This window comes from Phoca vitulina, unplaced genomic scaffold (assembly GCF_004348235.1).
Source record: "Phoca vitulina isolate PV1807 unplaced genomic scaffold, GSC_HSeal_1.0 scaffold22, whole genome shotgun sequence".
In the NCBI taxonomy this organism is placed as follows: Eukaryota; Metazoa; Chordata; class Mammalia; order Carnivora; family Phocidae; genus Phoca; species Phoca vitulina.
The window spans coordinates 43,357,681-43,365,971 of NW_022589725.1; positions in this window are offsets into that span (position 1 = coordinate 43,357,681).

The window sequence follows — 8,291 nt, forward strand, 5'->3', positions numbered from 1 at the left end:
TTGAATGTAGGAGAAGTGCTGGGGACAGAGCAGGAGCCGGGAGCTAAAATCTTTAAGGAATGAGGCAGGGCGACCTCAATGGGTACTTCTAGCCATACGGGTCAGGTGCTAGAGTCTATGGTATGGGCGGCAAAGCTTCTTCTTGGTGGGCGGGGGCATGTGGTGGCACAGAAAGGGGCACGAGGATTCGGAAGTGACAGCGAGGAGCAAATAGGACCGTTGCTTCCCTGGAGGCCTGGAGGTAGGATGGGTGTGAGAAGAAGAGCAGTCCCTCCTTGAGTGGGCAGAGGACAAGTGACTTCTCGGAGCAGAGCTCCTCAGAAGGACAACCAGATTCAGTTCAGTTCAGCAAGAAGGGGAAGGCACTGTTCACAGCAGATATTTCTGCACGAAATGATAAATACATGGTTCATTGATATTTTCAAGTAGATTCATAGGACATATTTATATTAAGTAAGCATTTAAGGCTCATCTATTTCTTCTGTACCTTACATTCATATTTTTATATTTTACACTTTACTAAAATATTTTTACCGTCATTGTTCTCTTTTGGAATTAAGACATTTAAGCTCTGGAACTGTTGTGATCTGGTAAATCGCAATACATTAATTATAACTACTATATCCTTATGCAGACCATTCAGTTTTGCTCCAGTAACAAAGCCAAACGCCACAGCTCCATGTTTCTATTTAGTTTTATTGTTCAGAGCAGGTGTAAGATACAGGCGGCGTTGCTGCCCCCTGCTGCTTGTGCGGCAAAACTACACCCACGTCTTGGAGTAAAAAGTACTTTGCAGTGCGCCTTCTGGATAAGGGTTGTGAGGTCGACTCTCTAACTTGCTACAACTCAGTGAAATGATTTTAAGACTAATGAGTATAGCGTGTTACTGTAGCTGATAAAAGTAATTATTTATTAATTGACAACTCTAAGAAAATGAATATTTCCTTCCAAAATCCACTACCTCAATCTACAACCATAGGGGTGGGCATGAAAATAAACACACAAATGTTTTCAATTTTACGGCGGTTGAATTTGAAATTGATCATGTAGGTGTTTAAGAACTTTCTTCCTACAGGACGTAAAATGAGTATGCAAATAACCCTTAAGCTTTATCAACAAATACATCAGTGGTTCTCAATGTGTGTCCCTAGATCAGCAGCATCAGCCTCCCCAGGAGCTTTTTACAAATGCAAATTCTCAGGCCCCTGACCTACTGGATCAGAACCTCTCAGGTGAGGCCTACCAAGCTGAGTTTCAGCCAGGCCTCCAGGTGATTCTGATGGGTCAGTGTGTGAGCAGCTGGTGGGAGGCTTGAGGCTGTAAGTGTGCACCCGGGATTGACATCACCTGGGAGTCTGTGCGACCAGGAGACTCTGGAGATCTCCCCAGATCTCCTGAAGCAGAATCTGCATTTTAGCAGGAGCCTCAGCTCTTTCAAGTTTGAGAATCACTTTTTAAGAGGACATAGATGACAAATACTGTCTACCAAACAGCCATCACTGTGCTTCTTGGGACAGGAGATACCAATTTTACAACTGGCATGGAAAATGAGGGTGTCTGGCACTTTTAGAGAAAAGAATAAAGGAAATTATTTTCATTGCAAAATTTCTCTACAAATGGCAGGTGCTAGCTTCTCCAAGTAAAATGAGTGACATCTGCGTGGGCAAACACAACGTATAGCTCCCTTCCAGCGTTCCTGGACTGAGGGTAAGAGCCTGCTTGTTCCCTAGTGGGAACTGGGATGGGACCTGAAATGAGCCAGAGATGCAGCTTCTGCTCACCCTTAAAATCTCCAGCTGGAACAGTCTGCTGTTTCTGGAAGATTGAGATTTAATCTAGGCTCACTCTCTGGAGAGCTATTTAACTGTTGGCCTTAATGAAATTCATAGGACCCGCTCACTTCACACAGATGCTGTGAGTTCCAAGTAAGATGATCTGGGCAAAGCACGTTTGGGGACTGCTAGTGTGCTCTGAATGTTTGTGTCCTTCCCCGCACATGCATATGCTGAAATCCTAACCCCCAAAGGTGATGGTATTTGGAGGTGGGGTCTTTGGGAGGTGCTTACGTCATGAGGGTGGAATCCTTAAGAATGGGATTAATGCCCTTAGAAAGAGATCCCAGACAGCTCTGTAGGGTTTCTACCATGTGAGGACACAGGGAGAGGTCTGTGAGCTGGTGGGGGGCCCTCACCTGACCGTGCTGGTACCCTGACCTTGAATTTCCAGCCTCTGGAACGGAGCAACAAATGTCCTTGTGTATTTGCCACCCAGTCTGTTATTCTGCTATAACAACCCAAAAGGACTAAGACAGCTACAAAGGACAAATAAAGAAAAGGAATGATAACTGTCCCAGTTTTTGCATTGACTTTTTAAAAATGCCATTTTGAAAAATTTACACCAATTAACTTTCTAAAAGAGAAAGCAACTGTCAGTGAGGTTTATCAATTAGTGGCTCTGAAATGCTAATTCTTTACTTATCTGAACTCAGGTCTCCTTGGTTTATTATTCTCTAGCTGTTCCTTCAGGAAAGGGAAGTGTAGTTGGGTCTTCAGTTACATATGAACTGCATACATCTTTTATTTCTTAGTGGTTATCCAGCCCTAGTAGGAAAAAAAAGGTAGAATCACAGTTTCTAGCCAGAAATATTACTTTAATTCAATGCAACAAGATGGATTGTGTCTCTTCTACATGGTGGGGCCCTGGGGATAGAAAGATGAATCAAATATGATGGCCTCCTTCCAGAAATTTGTAGGCTTGTGGGGGAGTGGTCATAGATGTTTAACAACCACAATATCTCAGATACAAAGAAAAACAACCCCGTTAGAGGCTTTGTCTTCATCCCCTCAGTGGCTCCCACTTCAGTCTCCCTTTCTAAAGAGAACTCCAGGAAGATGGTAGGTTTTGAATCTCCCAGATGGACCATAAAAGCAAAGGAGGAGGGCCTAGGATAGCAGAGCCAAAGTCAGGCAGACAACATCTCTAAGAGAATTAGGGGCAAGGAATCCCCCCATGGCATGCAAACAGCATTAGGATCAAAGCACCTGCAGCCCAGAGCCAAGTAAGCCCCAGTGCTTCCTCCAGAGGAAGCAGAGAGAAGGCACCTGCATGGGGAGGAGGGCCCTGAGGAGAGGAGTCGGGGCTCTTCCCGGGGAGGGTGAGGGCTGAGCAGAGGCCGGCCCAAACTCGGGGGTGGGGGCGGGGGGGTGGTCCTTGTGAGGAGTCTCTGATGTGGCAGGTCCAGAGGTGCTGGAGAAGTCAGGCCTGTAAGTTCTCCAAACCTCCTCTTTTGGAGCTGCACCCTCAACTGTTTAGGGATGAGCTGCCATGATGACTTGGTTTGTTGCAGAAGAAGCTGGGGTGGAGCAGGTGGACTGGGGTGTGAAGGACACAAATCGGCCATTTAGGGATGATTGGTGAGGCCGGGTGGCGGGGCGTCGTGTTAGCCACACTATTCCTTGTGAATGTTTGATGCTTCCCTCTTCCTCTCATTTGTGGGTGCCTGTGATAATGGGCTCCCTCTTCAGCTCTTTTCCCCCTCATTTGACAGAAACTGAACAATTTTATGCACACTTACGACCTCATATTCTGCTCACATGCACATGGCTACCAAATCTTCACTTTCTGCCTCGATGTTGCTCCTGAATTCCAGGGTGTGTATTCACTCACAAGCCCCTCAGGCACTTGACGTTCAAGGTGTCAGTTGGCTAAACACATTGTCTTCTCTTCAAACCAGTCACCTCTCCTCTCTCCTCCATTTGCATGGAGTACCTCAACATTGACCATCTTGCTCAAGCCCGGAGCCTGAGAATTATCCTGGATTTGATTCTTTCCAAATCGACAAACCTACATGTTTTTCAGTCCTACTCATTCTGCTTCATAAGGACTTCCCATATCTCCCTCCTTCTTCCCACTTCTCCTTTGAGCTCTGCGATGGTCTTTCTATCCAGCATCTGGCCTCCAGTTGTACCCCTGGGTGCTCAGCACCCAGAGGATACCTTTCAGAGATGTTTCCATGACATTTGATTTCCCCTGTTGCCTGCCCACCTGCTTAGCCTCATCTCCCCCACTCCTGTGCCTCTTCCTGCCTCAGCAGGATGGAAGTGCTCAAACTCCTCAGTGTCATTGCTTTCATTCCTAGCTGCCCCTGCCTGTACCATCCCCCACCCCACCCCCCTTTCTGGAACACCTTCCCTCTTGGACAGCAAAAGCCGTGACTTCATCTTTGTTTCCTTAGTACTCAGCAACTGTGATGCTTGGTAAATATTTTTAAATATTTTTGAAAAAATCAATAAGCTTATATTCATATTCCTAAAATATTGCTTTTATGGAGATGTATGTCTTTGTCATCCTGCCTCACCGATTAGTTAGCAACTACTTTAAGATTCTTAAATTTGAGACTCAAATTGGGAAACAGTATTCACATAAAAACCCGCTGCCCATCAAGCCCCGTCACTTTCTTAGATGTCTGTGTCACTTGGGAATGAGGACGAGGCAGAAGTTATATATCAGACACATTGTTGGAAGCTCTCTAATTTCTGTTTGAAAGTATCTATCAGTTGAGAAGCTGAAACAGTGCAGCACTTTTTTGATGGGCGATGCATGAGAAACTGGTATAATTGGCTGAAGATTTATGGCAAATAGCATGAATGACATGACAATAAATATAGCAAAGTGGATACGTTTTTGAGGCAGCAGCTGTTGTGAAACACAAAAATGAGATTGATATTTTTCATCTCGAGCTGATTATGTTGTAAACTCTGTTTAGCGATCATCTATTATCAGACGCTTCGAAGGCAAACAGTCAGAGAAATGTGTCTTCCGCTTTCAAAGGCGGTTGAAACTGACTCAGATTGGACCAGGAGACGAAAATTCGTCAGATTACACACACCATTTGCAAATGTAGACATTTAAATAGCGTTTGGCTTGACAGGGAAACAAGTGAAGGGGCAGGTTTGAATTCAGACTAAATAAGGAATGTGAAAGTGTCTGTCCAAACCCCAAACTAAGTGGTCAATATATATTTTTATTACGCACATAAACATAACGTACAGGAGTGCTAGCTAGCTTGAATTTGTAAAAACGCCCGACCGCATGCGGAATGAGAGAGAAGCTGCCCCTTGTTGGCACAGCCCCTGGGGCGTCTCTCGCTGGCGCATGGAGGTTAGAGCCCTCGCTGGATGAGGACTGTTGGCCAGCCTCGGAGCTGGCCGGCAGAAAAGACTTTCCCACTTTTCATCTTGGGGCTTGCTAACCGTGGTGACCCAGGGCAAAATTGTTGCTGGAGATGCTTTCTGACAAAAGAGCAAAGTGGCCATTACGTAAATAAATCCAACCAGTTTTCACTGAAACAGAACAGCTCTGTTCTAAAGGAGAGAGCAGCCAAGCCAATAAATGGATTTTACCACCACGACCCAGCCAGCCCAGAGTGGCACTGGCCATCGCTACAATCATCTTGCCTGTGCACACCTGGCAGGATCGTGGCATGCAGGTGATTTCTTGTTTAGGTGCGTAGTGGATGCTGTGGTGCTCCGAGCCCCTTGGGAGCGGCCCTTCAGGTACATTCTGGAGGCTTCACGCCGGCAAGCACCCGAGGTCCCCCACCAAGGGCTTTCTCTGGCATGCTCTGCTTGCTCAGAATCTGCCAGAAGTGCCGAGGAGTTGACACCAGGAGCAGTCATCAGCCGACAGCTAACAGGACCAGGAGAATAAAATGCCTGTTTCCTTGCCCCTAAGGGGGACGACCCCGAGGCATGCTCTACATCACGGCCCAGAGCACCTCGGAGGATGCCCGCAGAGGCAGCCGCTCAGCACACTTGCTATGTAGGCTTCCTTCAAATGGACTTCATTGCAAGACTTGTTTAAAGATTTTCACATATAAATTCATAAATCAGAAAAAACTCTTTGTCCAATGATGTGTATATTTTTTTCCCTAAAAATATGGTTTCTGTGATATTAAGTGTAATTACTTCCATACAGGTTTTATTTATTTATTTGTTTGTTTGTTTAAGATTTTGTTTATTTATTTGACAGAGAGAGCGAGCACGAGCAGGGGGAGCGGCGGGCAGAGGGAGAAGCAGGCTCCCCGCTGAGCAGGGGGCCCCATGCAGGACTCCATCCCAGGAATGACCTGAGCTGAAGGCAGATGCTTAACCAATTGAGCCACCCAGGCAACCCCCTACAGGTTATATTTAAACCTAAATATCTTAATCTGAGTGCCCAGTTTCCCCACAAATAACTGCAGTTTTGCTAGGAGCCCTTTAACTCAAATTTGTGGGCTATGTGGTCTTTTCTGCTGATGCTATGTCCCGTTGCTCCATATCATCCTAAGGGGCTTGCCCCCTATCCCCCCCCCCCCACCCCCAACACCAGCCTCCCCATCCCTGCTTCTCTTGTGGATTCCAGCCTCCTGAGTAATCCTCACTTAGAGGCCAGGAAGAAAGCTGGGTGAGGATCCCCCATACTCCTGTGGGATCTCTTGGCACAGGTGATGGGAGGGAAGGAAGAGAAGCCACGTGGAACAGAGGGTCCCCGCTGAGTTCTGAGTTTGTGGCTAAACCTGTCTGTCCCGAATCCTGTCAAATCTTCTCTCCAGGGAGGAAATGTTTTGGATATTCATCCGATTTCCACTGGGAGCAGTTCAGACCTCGTCGTTTTCATCACCAAGGCCCTTCAGATCTCTGTGCTGATTTATGGAGAAAGAACTGCTGGGGTAATTGCTTATCTGTTTTGCATCTTTATTGCCGCTTAAACCCAAATCCTCGAGCCTGTTCCTTTATAGACGCTTCATTTTCACAACCTTCAGGAAAAGCTGCTTCGAAGCAACCCGTTTCCATCTGTCGCATTCTTTCACGTGTGCGGGGTCTGGATCCTAGTGGCGTTTCTTCAGTCGCCTTCTGCAGAGCAGCGTGGTCCTGTCCCCTGGCCTGCAGCCAGCACCAGAGCGCACCCTCTGTTCCTCCCTGTTCCCTAAGGAGATGAGAAACACAAGCACATATTTGCTGGCAAGAGGGGAATGGCGGGATTTCTTTTATAGCCACTCCTGTCTATCAATCCTCCCCCCCACCCCCCTTGCATTTGTGCAGTGATTTTATCCAGCACTCTTTCCCTGTACTTTGTCTGGAGCATCTGTATGAGAGACACGGAGAGGGAAGAGCAAGAGAGAACTTCTTTAACCTTTTCATTTCGTTCCATAGATATTATGATTCACAATAAATCTAATGTCTTCCAGATAACCCTGTGCTTTTCAAGTCTCTAGTCTAAATTGCTTCTGTGAGGATCCATTTATCTCTTTCTATTTCCACCACCTGACTTTTGGCCTTCCTATCTTTATCTCGTACCATTGCTTTCTATCCTGTTTACTATTTAAGTGTCTTTCTTTCTTTTTTTTTTTTTTTTTTTTGACAGAGAGCGCGCGAGCACAAGCAGGGGGAGCGGCAGGGAGAGGGAGAGGGAGAAGCAGGCTCCCAGCTGAGCAGGGAGCCCAATGCGGGGCTCAATCCCAGGACCCTGGGATCATGACCTGAGCCGAAGGCCGATGCTTAACTGACTGAGCCACCCAGGCGATCCTATTTAAGTGTCGTTTTAATGCTGTCCAGTGAGGTGCTGAGAAAGAGTCGGTGAGGGCTGGGCTCTGCAGGCACAGGGAGGGTTGGCCTCTATGGTGGAGTTCCCCGGGCGGGATCCCTGACTCCCCTGTGGGGCCCCGGTGACCCTCAATGCCTGCAAAGGAGCGCAGAGGACGGAGGCCACCCTCAGGGGCTCAGGCTTATGTCCAGGCCTTGTTCCGTGGTGCCCCCCTGGGACACTACCCTATGTTTTTGCTCATGCTTGGCGTTGCAGTCTCCGTTCGGGCCAGGCAGTGCCGATCTGCAGTGAAGCACTGGCAGCACTCAGTAAGTAACTGGCATATTTCTGGCCCATTTGGTCAGTACCAACCTCACGACCAAACAGACCACAGCTCCCTCTCCCACCTTAAAAACACACTTTGCTACCTTGGTTTATACACAGTGGGTCAGTGGACCAGATGGATGTCAGATCTCTCCCCTGGGTATTCCTTCAAGTGAAGCGAATTCCCTAACCCGTCCCTGGGTTTGAACACATTTCTGCGCAGGGGAGGTCCTTCGAGTTGCCTAACCGGCCTCAATTTTAATCTGAATGGAGTTTTCCTGGGCTTTTGTCCCAGCCAGAGAGAATGAGTGAGACATTGCCCTCTAGACGCGACTTATGGTAAAGCGGCCAGACACCGGGGGCCAAATTGGAGTTTTTATGTCTTCTTTTATTTTAGAAAAGAT